This window comes from Diabrotica virgifera, chromosome 5 (assembly GCF_917563875.1).
Source record: "Diabrotica virgifera virgifera chromosome 5, PGI_DIABVI_V3a".
NCBI lineage: Eukaryota > Metazoa > Arthropoda > Insecta > Coleoptera > Chrysomelidae > Diabrotica > Diabrotica virgifera.
The window spans coordinates 51100896-51117368 of record NC_065447.1 but is presented as its reverse complement, the minus strand read 5'-3'; positions in this window follow the sequence as shown (position 1 = coordinate 51117368).

The window sequence follows — 16473 nt, the reverse complement described above, 5'->3', positions numbered from 1 at the left end:
TCTGCAAAGTTGAAGGTTAAGTCTTTCACATAAGTCTTACTAAATTAAATTTGACCCCCTATTTATTTAAATAATTGTATATAAAACTTTAAAAACAAATTTTCAAAAAATTATTTTTAGCGTTTTAAATAAGAACTATAAAATATCTTATTTTACAGACTAAGTTGCACTATGTTATCAGTAATAAGGAAAAAAAATTGGTCCAAAAATATTTAATATTTTTTGAGATATTGAATTTGTTTATTAAATGTTACTCTATATTCTATTGCAAAAACGCGGTTGTTGCCAAGGAAATATTCACCTGTATTAAATCTTATTATTTTTATTTTTATGTATATTTTTGATAAATGTATTGATAAATTCAAATTTCGATTAAACTTTCCCCTAAAATGGTATTTGAAAATTATTCAAATTTGTTTATAACTTGTTTTTTTAATAACGTCGCGGGGATTAAATATTTTGAAATGCCGTTTCAAAAATTGGGTTCCTGGGAATTTTTCACTAATTAACAAATTTTTTGTCTTTTTTTCCTCTTCTTTTTTTTTTCTTGGAGTTATATTATTACGGGCCCTTTTAGGGTTAAGTTTCATTAAGAATGTCGAATCTCTAAGTTATAGATTCTAGACATAAAAATATTAAGATTGGTCTAAAATCACTTAAATAAAATGTGGCTACTTACTGAGTTACAGGGTGTTTTATTTAAAAATTTAAAAATTATTTTTACCAATTACTTTTAAACTATTTGACGTATCCTTATCATGCTTAGCAGAAAGTGTATGTATTATACAGTCTACTAAATTGTGATAAATAAAAGTTTCTAGCTACTGCCAGAGGCGTACGACAGGGGATAGTTAATGGTTGACCCTTCCCAAATTCTACGCCACTGAGGAAATTACTATTTTAGTGAAATTTTTCGATTCTCCAATACTTTCTATTTAAATAATATACTCTTTACTGGTAACGATTAAGTCATTCGTTTTCGAGATATTGGACGTTAAAAATGAAACGGCATAGTTATTTTGATTCATTCATTCATTCATTTTAAACTTCCAATATCTCTCAAATTGATGGCTTTATCAATACCAATAAAGATATTTACATACAAAGTATTGGAAAATCGAAAAATTTCGCTAAAATAGTAATTCACTCAGTGGCGTAGAATTTGGGAAGGGTCAATCATTCACTATCCCCTGTCGTACGCCTCTGGCACTAGCTAGAAACGTTTATTAATCACAATTTAGTAGGGTGTATAATAGCCACACTTTCTGCCAAGTATGATAAGGATACGTCAAATAGTTTTAAAGTACTTGGTAACAATATTTTTTAAATTTTTAAATAAAACACCCTGTAACTCAGTAAGTAGCCACATTTTATTTAAGAGATTTTAGTTAAATCTTAATATTTTTAGGTCTAGAACCTACAACTCAGAGATTGGATATTCTTAATAAAATTTAACCCTAAAAGGGCCCGTAGTAATGTAACTCCAAGAAAAAAAAAAGAAGAAGAAAAAACGACAAAAAAATTTTGTTAATTAGTAAAAAATTCCCAGGAACTTAATTATCGAAACGACATTTCAAAATACCTAATCCCCGCGACGTTATTAAAAAAACAAATTATAAACAAATTTAAATAATTTTCAAATGCCATTTTATGGGGGAGTTTAATTAAAATTTGAATTAATCAATACATTTATCGAAAATATACATAAAAATAAAAATAATGACATCTTAAACAAGTGAATATTTCTTTGGCAACAACCGCGTTTTTGCATTTTAAAATATGCATTGCATTTAATAATCAAATTCAATATCTCAAAAAATATTAAATATTTTTAGACCAATTTTTTTTGGTTAATACTGATAACATAGCGCAACTTAGTCTGTAAAATAAGATATTTTTTAGTGCTTATTTAAAACGCTAAAAATAATTTTTTGCAAATTTGTTTTTAAAGATTTATGTACAATTATTAAAATAAATAGGGGGTCAAATTTAATTTAGTAAGTCTTATGTGAAAGATTTGCCTTTCAACTTTGCAGAAAAAAATCCCATAGGCCTTCATTAATAAGTGAATTACCTCAGCAGTTAAAAAAGTATATTTTTTGCAAAAATGACCCCTTTTTAATTTTTTAAACAATGATCCCCTTGTATGATTTGGATACTTTCCTGAAAATATCTTTTGTACCCACCTAAACTTTGATATAAAATTTGTTTTAACCTGTACGAATTTACATTTTGATTTTTTTTTATTTTATTAGGCCAACCACTTTGGTTGCACTTATAACTTTCGTAATTCGCTTAGAAAATTATTGCAGCATATTTAAATCGTACAAATTTCATTAAAATCGACCTGATAGATTTTGCAGAATAATTTTGCAATCTAATTTTACATTCAATACATACATAATTCAATTATCTTTACTTTATTTCCCTACGACTTTGTTCGAAAATGAATCGTTTTAAAGTTATAAGCAATGAAAGTAGAAAAAAATCGATATTTATCGAAATTTTTAAATATTTAAATTTTTTTATTAATGTTCCGGGCATATTTGAGAAGGAGCATAAGTCAATTGTAATTATTGAAGTTGTCACCTAGCTTTATCTGCAATAATCCGAATGCCACCTCTCACATCCACCTCAAAACAGATCCGCCCTGGTCTATTAATGAAAGGGTAACAAATCAATTGGAAGTTCTGTCCGACAAAATACATGGGACGTTTTCGTAGTCTGACGTTCTTTACTTTATTTCCCTACGACTTTGTTCGAAAATGAATCGTTTTAAAGTTATAAGCAATGAAAGTAGAAAAAAATCGATATTTATCGAAATTTTTAAATATTTAAATTTTTTTATTAATGTTCCGGGCATATTTGAGAAGGAGCATAAGTCAATTGTAATTATTGAAGTTGTCACCTAGCCATATCTGCAATAATCCGAATACCACCTCTCACATCCACCTCAAAACAGATCCGCCCTGGTCTATTAATGAAAGGGTAACAAATCAATTGGAAGTTCTGTCCGACAAAATACATGGGATGTTTTCGTAGTCTGACGTTCCAAATTTTTAACCTGTTCCACAATTAAAACTTCCCCTGTTCCAGTGTTCCCGTACATCAAAGTTTGTCCGACTTGACACGGTTAAGTTTTCAACAAATTTTCAGCTTGCTATTAATCAACTTTTTTTTGGTACGCAGGATCCAGGTCTATGTCAAGATATCGAGAGTTTTAATTAAGACAAATAAGAATGCACAGAATATAAATATTTAGGCAGCATTATATCTGACATAGCTTCATCTAAATCTTTTGACGAGCATCCCGAGTATTTAAACTAAAGCCAATACTGAATATTGAAATTAGATGACCAACAGAACACACGAACAGCTTTTATCTACACTACATGAATGAAATAGCAGGAAACGAACAAGACCACCAACTACTTAATATAGAAAATAAAATAATAATAAAAGTTTGGGATAAAAGTACAGGAAATTATGGTGTTATTGAGTAATTTTTAAAATGTTATTGTTAACAATAATATAAAACTGACAACTGATGTTCTCAATCTCAATAAAAATCTAAGTACAGTAAATAAAGTAATAAATATACTGCAGAAGGTGTTACAAACTAGTATTTATTATGACAAGTCTAATACATTATCAATCTTTATACACTAATGGTTTGTAAATATATTAAGATATAATAAAGATAGTCAGTAATTTATCCGTTATACTATGTAAACAATAGAATTTCAGCAATTAACTTCAACCGTGAAGCAAAATAAATTAATTAACATTCTTTTATAATTTTTTCTATTGTTAACTTGTAACAAACATAAACAAATAAAAATACTACTACGATAAATCCTTAGGGTCGGCCATAAACTAGAAAATAATTATTATTCTTGTATATTGCGTTACAAATTCTAAGAGACAGGAAAACCCAAGCAGGTCTGCAGTCCTGCAGACTGAAATATATATTTCAGTCTATTTATGAAAGAAATCGTCGATATATTCGATATGCAGTCTATTTTTGAAAGAAATCGTCGATATACAAATAAAGAATAAGATATTAGCTTTCGCAGTTAATACTTTAATACCTCAAAAATCGTAAAATTTCTTGTTGAAAATATAGTAGGGGAATCTTGGATGCTAAATTTATAGTTACGCTTTTTTCCAATACTATTTTCATTATTTAGTTTAATTTAATATTTACCGAGATATAGTACGTTCTTTAACGGTAAAATATTGCAAAACCTCTAAATTTTAAAGAAATGACCTTGTATGACCTCCATGGTTATTGATAAATATCCTACATCTGTTAGGCTAACTCATGATCAGAGAGTCAGTGTCTTGCTGCGGTATTCTGCTCCACTCCATTGAAAGGCTATCAAACTTTGTAAAATGCATCTGCCCAATATGTCCCATACATGCTCAATTGGGATTAAATCTGGCGATTGTGCAGGCCATAATAAAACCTCAATTTCATTATCTTTTAGGAATGCTTGCAAGACCCTGGCAGTATGTGGACGTGCATTGTCGTGCAATAATTGAAATTGGGAAATAACTTGTTACGTAAAGGGTACAACAATAGGTTCGAAAATAATATCGCGGTAGTCTGTTGCATTTAGAAATTGTTCCAGACAAACGAGATGGGTTCTTTCACCAAGAGTGATGCCACCTCATACCATTATAATGCCGCATTGCTGTCTGTGAACCTCCTGAACGATGATCAATCGTTTAGCATTGCCAGATCGTCTGTTCGTCTCGTATTTGGTGCAAATCCAAATCTGGACTCATCTGTGAACAAAGTAGAGGCCTACTAACGTCTAACCCAATTTGCGTGTTCTTGTGCTCACTGAAGTCGATGAGCGCGATTTCCTCTGGATAACACAGGCGCTCTCACAGGTCAACTAGCATTTAAATCTACTTCATGCAGTTGACTTTTAATAGTTTGGTAACTTACAAACACCTGATGGGTCTCTTGCAGCATGATTTGTAATTGTGATGCAGTTATAGTGAGATCTCGCAAAGCCTGCAACCTAAGAAAGCGGTCTTTAATCTGATTGGTTATCATTGTACGGCCTCTATGACGTTGAGCAACGTCACCAGTTTCATGAAACCTTAATCACAAACAATTAATGACATTACTGTTCGTGTGGAGGACCTCAGCAACGTCTCTTCAACTTCTGCCAGGTCTAAGCATCCCGATAGCACGCCACTGCATTTCGCGATATAAGTGATATCTCTCCATTATTGGCAAGTGCAAAACAACTAAATAAAAATCCGGAGAGACATGGAAACTCAAGTACCAATAAAAAAAGAATGTGTGTGTACTTTGTACACACGTAAGAAGTTATACTTCTATTATATGATTTAAACGAAATTAATATACTTTTTATTTATATTTTGTTTAAATATTAAACTAATTTATACTTACTACTTCTCAAACATGTTTATTAGAACAGTGCCAAAAATTAAAATAATAAAAGAATAAAACACACACAAACACATTAAACAAGCCACAAATGATGTCTGAACATTAATTGTCGGAAATTTTTTTAACTAAATACGTATTTTCTGAAAATACAATTATATAATAAATATACTTGCAATCATAAAATGTATTAAAAAAAACAAAAAAGAAAGTTTCTATTGGGACTCGAACCAGCGGTGACAAGCGCGGTTGGTATTGGAATTCATTCGCCTTCAACGCTTAGCCATGGACACTATGTGTCATTATTTACGAAGATCGACTAACTAAACGGATTAAACTTGTGATATTTTGATATTTTGAAAATTGATCAAATTATTTTAATTTTGAATTGAAATGATTTAGAATTGAAAAAATACAACAAAACATAGAGTAAGGAAACAATATATTAGGTGAATATTGATAGAAATTTTGATGGTAATCAAATTATATAAATAAAAGTATTACATACTATGTATTTTGGCAGATCAAATAGGTAGGTTTATACTCATGATACATTAACAATTATTACGTACCTGTTGCTTTTAAAAACTATTTAAAAGTCACTACAATATTATAAACTTTTTTGTTTCTGTCCTCACAACAATAAAACTAATATATTATACATTTGTTTACCTTTACCTTTACCTCCAAACCACAGCTGCCATATCGGATAATTTTTGACATGTCATTTGAACATCCAATCAGAACAAAGTTATAATGCGCATGCGCCGGGCTGATAGGTTTTAACATATAAAAAAATCACCCTCTATCGCCGGTAAAGAAGCATAACTTCAAAAACATTACTTTTTATCTTAAAGACAAAAACGCATATTGAAGTTTTGTTAAATTTTTTTATAGCCATTCTTGTCAGCATTACCGTTCAAGTTGGTACAATAATAGAAAAAACAACAAAAAATATTAAAATCATAAATTTATTTTTATATTTGCAGTTAATATTGATTTAAAGCTGTTAATATAGGTGTCCCCTAGATTATTTTGATGTGTGTATAATATTAATATATATACAATCATAAGATTCGATTCCAGCAATAAAATTGCTGGTAAATAACTTTTCCCAAAAATGTCCTATTCTCCTATAATCTGCTCAGACTAATGTAAATTATAATTTGCATCGAGAAGCGAGCCCCTGAAAACTATTTAAGTCTATGTGAGTTTGACGTAGTTATATTATGTATACGTTACTGACATCTCAGGTTTATGTGTGTGTTTGTTGATGATAATATATTGCTTTTAGCACATATTTAATAATTAAATATAAAGATGTGTTTTGAAAATCTACTATAATTTGATATAATTTTACTAATTTTTAATATTCACATAGCCTCTGCTATATTTGCGATTTATTTAGCAGTCTTATAATAAATAGACGACGTTCAATGTTAATTTTACTGAAATATCGATGTAAATATTAAACAAGAATAAAAAACCGCTAAACGCCTTAAAAATGAGTGGCGCATACAATATTCCAGCTACAAAAGATCTGATATGAATATTACGTGGCGCGAAAATGTATTTTCATGTTGATGTAAAACAAAATTCTAGTTTTATTTTAAAAGATTTTTCCATAATATTGTTTGTACAATACGTGTTTGTACCAAAAGTGCATAGCAGTCACCCTAATTCACCCTGTGCCTAGGGACTAATTCACTTATTTCTCAAAAACGCACCCATTTAAATGATAGCACTCCGCGGTTTTTTCAAATTTAGAGGTCCGTTGACTATATGAGACAATAAAATCCCGTTAACGTTGTAGTTCCTTTTAGCTCTCTTATTTTGAACATAATCAATAGCCTACACTTAGGACCTTCATATTTCACCCTGAAAAACTTTATGATATAGTAAAACAATACTGTAAATTTCATTAAGATCGGTTTAATAGATTTTGCAAAATAAATTTTACAATCCAGTTTTCTCAAAAAAAATTCATTTTTTCAAAATGTTGCAGGATTCAGGGCCCCCGTAACCGGGCGTGCAATGCGTGCGGCGCACGCGGGCGTAACCCCAAAGGGGCGCCAAACCGAAGGTTTGGTAAATAAGAAATATTTATTTTAAATGTGATAATCATTTTTTATATACAATTTTAATTATTTCATGAACAACTAGAGAAATCTCAAAAATCAAATATTGTGTTAGGTATCACTAAAAAATAATTATTCCCGTCCTGAAAAGTTGAACTTACTCCGTGAAAAATATTGTATAACATTTTGTTGTTCCTTCCTAATTTTTTTCTTTGAAGTAGATTGAATTACGTTTGGCATACCATCCAATCGATTTTATGTTGTAAACTAAAGCGACACTCAAAATAGTCAAATAAACATCGAATCACACTCCTTGACGAGTAGAAACATAAATTAACACCCATAAAACTCAACTTAGCAGGTTTACTCCAACAAAAACACAACTTGCTGGATCAAGCAGTTTTTACTCCTATAAAGTGAATCTTTTACTCGAATTTATGATAATTACCCTTAAGTAAACAAATACGCTATGAATTATGATTATGTATTCGACTTGAGTATCTTTTCCCTTCTCGTCTATGCGTTTATTAGGCGAAAACATTATTTTTACTGTTACTGGTGAACCGGTGAAAGGTTTAAAATTTTAGTTTATATTGGTGTTAATAATTACCTACGACTATTATTGCAATATCTGCAATATCTGGGTTTGTTCTGCCCTGATTTTAAACTTTTATTTTTGTGTAAAAAATATTTGGACAATCTTTTTTATTTGTTGTTATTTTAAGTGGTGTGGAAATTAAATTAATTGTGAAAATGGTAAATATCATAATCATTGCATAGAATAATAATAATTTATTTTAAATAGTTATAATCGGGTTTCCTCTAATAAAATCTACAATTTATTAAAAAAAAGAGAAAATAATTAAGACTTTGTGTCTGCGTAACTTGGAACCATATGGTAAACTTTTTTATTATTAATTTTACGGAAAAAATTTATTCTTCATAAAATACTTTGCATAGTCCAAAAACTAAAATGTAACCAAATATAAAATTGTGTCAATCTTATGAGTATCACAAATATGAATTTCGATCAAGAGTACCTTATATTTCACAATATCAAAAATTATTACTATGAAAAGTTGTTTGGAATGAATTAAAAACTATGTTTTAATATGCAATTATGTACATCCTTTTTTGAATTTTTTTCTCAAATTACAGATACCCAACGCCCTTTTCATTTATTGTTATTATTATTGTTTAATTAATTAATAATAATAAAATAGTTATCACATTTGTTGTAATAACTGAAAAAGGCTAATTATTAATAATAAAAGGCTTATCACATTATTTCTAATAAACGAAAAGGGCGTTATTGAAAAGTACAATTAATGTACGATAAAAAGTTCTTTCTAAAAAGCTTTGCATGGTCTAAAATCTAAGATGCAACCATCAAATCCTATCAAATTTTTTCAATTTTGTATGAGATATATGTAAAATATATGAGTTTCGATCAAAAGTAAAGTGTCTTTCTACATCACAATATATTTCAATTAGAAGGATGTAATTACATATATAAACATAGTTTTTAATGCTGAACAACTTTTCATAATAACTTTTCAATATTGTGAAAACTAGTCGTACTTTGCTTTTGACCCAAAATCATATTTTTTAACATACCTCGTATAAATTTTGATATTTGATGGTTGCATTCTGAATTCTAGACAATGCAGAACTTTTATGAAGAACTTACTTTTTCTCGTAATATTAATAAAAAACAGTTTCCCATATGGTTCCTAGTTATGTAGACACCCTGTATAAAATTACTTTGAAAACTTTGAAATGACAAAATATTATTGTTTATTTACTTAAATGTGTATTTTTAGTTTAATATAATTAATGTTGCAAAACATTTAAGGGGTAAGGCGCAAAATGTCGCCTCTCAAAATTTTCAATGTGTTTTAAATGTATTCATTTTTTTCGAATACTGAGAAAACTAATAAGTATTTTTTTTTAATTTAAACGCAGGATGAAAGATAACGTTATTGCCGAGGACCGACAGTCCCTTAAAATAAATAAAACGTTTCTTTTGAATTAAATATTTGTAATTATTAAAAATCACACTAAATTTTCTCTTTTATTTTCACCCCTGTAACTTATTAAAATAAACATTATAGAAGTTTTCAGGGACTTTCGGCCTCAGTAATAATGTAGTCTTTCATTCTGGGTTTAAATTTTTCAAAAATATGTATTAGTTTTATATGTATAGTAGATTTAAAGGGCGCTAAAATATATTCCGCACGCGGGCGCCAATCAGCCTTGCGGGGGCCCTAGCAGGACTGAAAATAAAGCAGATAGCAAGTTGAATTTATTTTACTTATAGAAGAATACTATACGTTTCATTTGCAATTAGCAAAATTTAAATCGGTTAACTACCACGACGTCAGGAATTTTTTTAAATAAGCATTGATTTTTAATGGTACGCGCAGGACAGCGGTGTTCGATTCACACAAGTTGATTTCCACCAAAATTTCTTCCAAGCTTTATCTAATATATTATTTTCTTATTCTATATTTTATTGTATTTTAATATTTTAATTCCACAAAAATCAGTATTCTTCTATATGTAAAAATAATTTCAACTTGTTATCTGCTTTATTTTCAGTCCTGCAAAATTTTGAAAAAATGAATTTTTTTTGCTAAAGCAGGATTGCAAAATTTATTTTGCAAAATCTATTAAACCGATCTTAATGAAATTTACGGTATTGTTTCGTTATATCAAAAAGTTTTTCTGAGTGAAATATGAAGGTCCTAAGTGTAGCATAAATGGTTGAAAAACGTAAAATGCGAATACTTGATTTTTTTTATAGTTTTTCGCAATTATTGCTATTTTGCAACAAGGGTGACAACTTTTAAAATTTTTAGTTAATCGTATATTGTATGAAATTTAATTATGCAACTTTTAGGTCAGTTCAATTTTTCTCGGAAATGAATACTTTTAAAGTTATAATCAAAAAACCAAGAAAAAAAAACCAAATTTTTCCTTTATTTTTTGACATTTTGATTATTTAAACAATGTTCCGGACCTTTTTGAGTGGGAGGATAACTGAAATATTATTATATGGAAATGAAATAAACATTCCATTTTTTTTATTCAGTTGCAATGCGAAGGCAAAACAATCTTATTTTTCACTCAGAATACGGAGCGCAGTCCAGCACTCTGAATCGACGATTTTCGACTCTTGTTGGAGTCTCATCGGAGAGACGTAGGCCTGCTACTCCATTCTAAGTGACCAACACCGAGAGTTTATCCCCCACACCGCAACTAACGTGAATGGACTAGGTGACTGGCGTCATCTGGCAAATGAAAGATGAAGTAGTTTTCAATCATAATAGCAATATTAATAATATTTAAAAATATTAAAAGATTTTTAAATTGAAAACTTATTGATCCATTTCCTTGTTAACACCTCCATGGCTTCTAAAATTTGCAAGACCGATGGATGCTGAAGCGTAGAAGACAAGAGGGAATTCAAAAACTTACAATTCACGACTCCGTCTGTTCAGGTGGTAAATTCCAACAGAAAATGGACCTAGTTACTCAAAGAAGTAACCACCAAAATAAAAATAAAATAAAAATTTCATTTTTATTCAGTTGCAATGCGAAGGCAAAATAATCATATTTTTCACTCAGAATACGGAGCGCAGTCCAGCACTCTGAATCGACGACTTTAGATTGCTATTAGGATTGAAAACTACTTCATCTTTCAATTGCCAGATGACGCTAGTCACCTAGTCCATTCACGTCAGTTGCGGTGTGGGGTATAAACTCTTAATGTTGGCAAAGTGTTGGTCACTTATTAGAGTATGGAGTAGCAGGCCTACGTCTCTCCGATGAGAACTTCTTGGATTAACTAGGTCCATTTTCTGTTGGAATTTACCAGCTGAACAGACGGGGTCGTGAATTGTAAGTTTTTGAATTCCCTCTTGTCTTCTTCGCTTCAGCATCCATCTGGCTTGCAAATTTTAGAAGCCATGGAGGTGTTACCAAGGAAATGGACCAATAAGTTTTCAATTTAAAAATCTTTTAGTAATATTTTAATATTATTAAATATTGCTATTAGGATTGAAAACTACTTCATCTTTCATTATTATATGAGTTATTTTCAACCAATTTCTGCAAAAAAGTATGAGTCACCTCTCAACATCCAAATGTACAGTGGAACCCCGATAAGTCGGCCCCCGATAACCCGGAAGTCCGGCTAACCCGGACCGATTTTCATCAGATAAACATTTAGATTCTCAATATTTTGTATTTTTCAATTTAATTGTGGCTTATTTCCAATCAAAATAGTTAATTATCAGACAAACCTTTCAACAATAAAAATGTATGTAATATAATATTTGAGAGATAATGTGTATATGTGTATGACTAAAATGACTCATAGCACACGCCGCATAAACAACAGCCACCTGTCTGTAGTATCTATTCCTTTTTATTTCAAACTGTCAGAATTGTTTAGGAAATACTATTTAAAAAATTATTTTATAAACAATGGTGTTTAGTATTGTGTGTCTTGTATTGTTCGTTTCCATTTGCTTACGTTTGGGTTTGGTGTTTTTTTTTTAGTAATTTTAATGAATAGGTACTGTGCATATTTATAAATATATTTCATGTTATTTCAATTCTAACGGAGTTTATCTGTAAGTATACCGTATTTTATTAATTTTTACCATATTCTCCGGCTATCTCGGATTTTCGATAACCCGGATTGGTCGCGGTCCCGATTAATCCGAGTTATCGAGGTTCCACTGTACTAATATTTTTACAGATGCTCCTTGGTCTAAAAATGAAAATACATTTTTTCTACGAGCGTGCAAAAATGTCTACTTTCGCGCACGCATTTTAGTTTAGAAAGTTTCACTTTTCCGCACTCGTGTTACTTTTCCGCACGCGTGTTACTTTTCCGCACGCGGTTTTTACTTTTCCGCACGCGTGTTAATTTAGATATGTTAATATGGCCTTAAAGTAATTATAATACATGCAATAAACTAATATTTAGATATTATTTACTAATTTATTTCAAATATATCTTATTATGTTCCTGTTTTAATGAAATTAACGCGACAATTCGACGAAATAAAATTATTTTGACAATAACAGTCGTTTTGAATCATCGTCATGGAAACCAAGATCGTCGTCATGCTAACTAATTATATTGAAAGTTTAGTTTTGACAACTCTATCAAAGAATTAATTTGTGTATGTATTTTCATATTAATTAAATTAATTGATTAAGATTTGGTAATTTTTTAAAGACTCTTAGAAAAAATATTGTTCCTAACTCTTGCAGAAAGTCTCTTTTCCTCACTCGACTGCTTGCCGAACTCTCGCTTCGCGTTGTTCGGCACACTGCAGTCGCGTGCGGAAAATAATGACTTTCTGCACTTGTTAGGAAAATAACTATTTTCGTTACGTAATATTCATATCAGCTCTTTTATAGCTGGAATATTGTGTGTGCCACTCATTTTTACCGCGTTTAGCGGTTTTTATTCTTGTATCGGGTATTCTTCTTTTAAAGTTTTTTATAAATTAAATGTATGAATTTGATTACACTTGTAATGTTTCTCGATTACATTTTAAGTGTTATAATTGGTCGCCTTTGTCGCATTATCGCCCAAATGGTCTAGTTGTTACGACACTAAACTTGTGATAGGGCAATCTGAATTCATATTCCAGCTATTCCAATATTTATTTTTCAATATAATTCAAATAATTGTTTTTGTTGGAAATCTATCTATTGATTTGATTACATATATGTATGCAGTCACAAAAAACAGAAATTTTACATTATTTCTTAAAATATCCTAATACCAATTATAAGATAATTTATAAATTATTACCGGGAATTTTGTCGTTATTTTATGACACCTAAAAAGCAGTTTAAGTAGATGGAACTAATTATTACTACTTAAACATAATTATTTAATATTATCTAGTATTTATTTTCAATTTATTTGAACAATTTCACGTTTAATATCGTATTACTTGATCGTAAAAAAAATTGCGAACTACCTTATAAGGAATGTAATGCTCAATACCAGAAGAGTAGCAATAGACCAGGGCGGATCTGTGAAAAAAACGTCTATTTTCGATTTTAATGAAATTTGGTGGACGGATTAAGTATGTTGTAAGAATTTTTTAAGGGAATTACGAAGGTTCTATGTGCAACCAAAGTGGTTGAAAAACATTGAATAAAAACATGCTTATTTTGCCCCCTTATTCTGTATTTATTGCTATTTTGCAGAAAGGTTAATAGTTTAAGACATTTTAAACCAGTCGTATGTCATACAAAATTCAATTATCTTTATTTTATTTCCCTACAACTTTGTTCCAAAATGAATCGTTTTAAAGTTATAAGCAATGAAAGTAGAAAAAAATCGATGGTTTTCGAACTTTTTAAATATTTTAATTTTTGTATTAATGTTCCGGGCATATTTGAGAAGGAGCATAAGTCAATTATAATTACTGAAGTTGTCACCTAATTTTATCTGCAAAAATCCGAATGCCACCTCTCACATCCACCTCAAAACAGATCCGCCCTGGTCTACAAATAAAGTACAGATTTATGTTAGTATAAAACTATGGGAAAGAACAAAGCATACTAACAGATCTACAACAATAGAGGAAAAAAGTGAAAATGGATTGGCCATAGGAGCTAAAGAGAGATTTAATCACAAAGTTTTACATTATTTCTTAGAATCTCCTACTGCTAATTATAAGATTATAAGATTATTTACAAATTATTACCGATAATTCTGTCTGTGTTTTATGTCACTCACAAAACAGTTTAGTAGGTAGAAATAATTTTATGACGGCTTAAAAAACATAATTATTTAATATTATCTACTATTTATTTTCAATTTATTTGAACAATTTCACGTCTATTATCGTATTACTTGATTATAAAAAAATATTGCAGACTACCTTATAAGGAATCTAATGCTTAATACCAGAAGTATAGGAAATAAAATAAAGATTTATGTTAGCTTTAAAAGTTTTATGAGACACACCAACGCCGATAGAACTAAGCTTGGTGTAAGTACCCATTTCAAAACGATTTTAATAATTAGTTCTTTTAATGACCATTATTTAACAAAATTTAATAGACACAAAAAAAGAAAATATATTGCGGTATTAAAGTTGATCGGTATTATACAAAAAATGTACTAAGTTACGAGTACTTATAAGTGATTTTTAATATGGGAAAAATTATTGACGAGAATTTGGAAAAAATTATATATTTTTGAATCTTCTTCTTTACGTGCCATCTCTGCGACGAAGATTGGCAATCATCATAGCTATTCTAACTTTTGACACTACAGCTCGAAAGAGTTTAGCTGAGCTGCATACAAACCATTCTCTGATATTTCTCAGCCAGGACATGTTTCTCCTAGGTACCTATGCTGCCTGCGCCTTCCTTGAATATTTCCCTGCATAATTAATTTTAGGAGGTCATATCTGTCACCACGTGTTAAGTATTGAAGTTTTCTTATTTTGATGGAATCTAGTATCTCGCTGCTATTCTGTATTCCTCTTAGTACTTCCTCATTGGTCACTCTGTCTGTCCAGGTGATTTTCAGCATTCTTCGATATGTCGATTGAATAAATAAATATAAATAATTAAAAACCCTTTAAAAACCCATGGAGTTAAAAGAGGATAGAAAAAGTACCTACGATAAAAAATTTTATTTAGAAATTGTAATTTTAAAAATAATCAGTCTTATTAAGAGTAGGGGAGGAAAGGATGCTAAATTTGCAGTTACTCTAGCGTTATGGGGACTTATTGGATTGTGAAGAGTAGGTCCTAAAACCAAAAAAAGTTAAGTTTTCCATAAAGTGGGGGACTTAAAAAATGGCTCCTATTTAAGATTTTTAAGTTACCCCCACCCCACATCCGTGGGGGGTTGTGTTTGGTGTCCTTCGATAGATTTTTCAAAAATATTGAAAATGTGTATTTTTCGTTTGTCGATCTGATGTTCATTTCGCGAAATATCGCGGGGTTCGTATTTACAATGTTACATTTATTCCGCCACACCCCCGTGGGGGATTGTGTTTGGTATCATTCGATAGATTTTTGAAAAATATTGAACCAGTATTTTTTAGTTTTTCGATCTGACCTTCATTTCGCGAAATATTCGTTTTTTTGTGAAACTTTGTGACTCACCCATTTCCTTACGCATGCTGTTTTGCATGTACTTACCTCACCTTAATTTGACGATTTCGAGATTTTCTAAGGATAGATTTTTTTCGGACCCCCTTAACCAACTCCCCTGTATTAAGAGTCAATATGGTAGAGGTACATTTACATGGTACAAGGGTACAACTGCAAAAATCCCCGCTTGGGCTCCCCTACCATAAGAAGTTTTGGTATCAGTGGGACACCTTTTTAGGTGCCATAAAAGAACGACAAAATTCCCCGTAATAATTTGTAAATAATCTAATAATTAGCATTAGGATATTCTAGGAAATAATGTAAAAGAAATAATATTATAAGAAATAATATATGTAAGAAATAATATAAAATTTCTGTTTTTTGTAACTGTATAATCAATAGATTTCCAACAAATAGACAAGGCGAAAAGGGCGGGTCCGTTGGGAAAATATTCCCATGAGATTTTTTTGCATAATCACATTCAAGAGACATCCCAGAATAAGGTTGAAGAAGGCGCCCACGTGAAAAGTGGGCCAAATTTTTTTTAACAATTTTTTTTAATCAAATTGCAAAAATCAATATTTTTGGCTCGGACAATTTTTTTGTCGGTTTTTTGGAGCATTCTAGATAAAAAAGGTCTCTTATAATTTTTCTCTAAAGTTGATGATTTTCGAGTTACAAGCAATTTATAATTGAAAAAAAAGCGAAAAATAGCGATTTTCAAGGCTTAATAACTCGGTTAAAAGTTATTATTATGAAAGTCAGAAAGTGACTAAATCAAAGTTTAATGCCCCCTACAAGATCCTGAAGAAATTT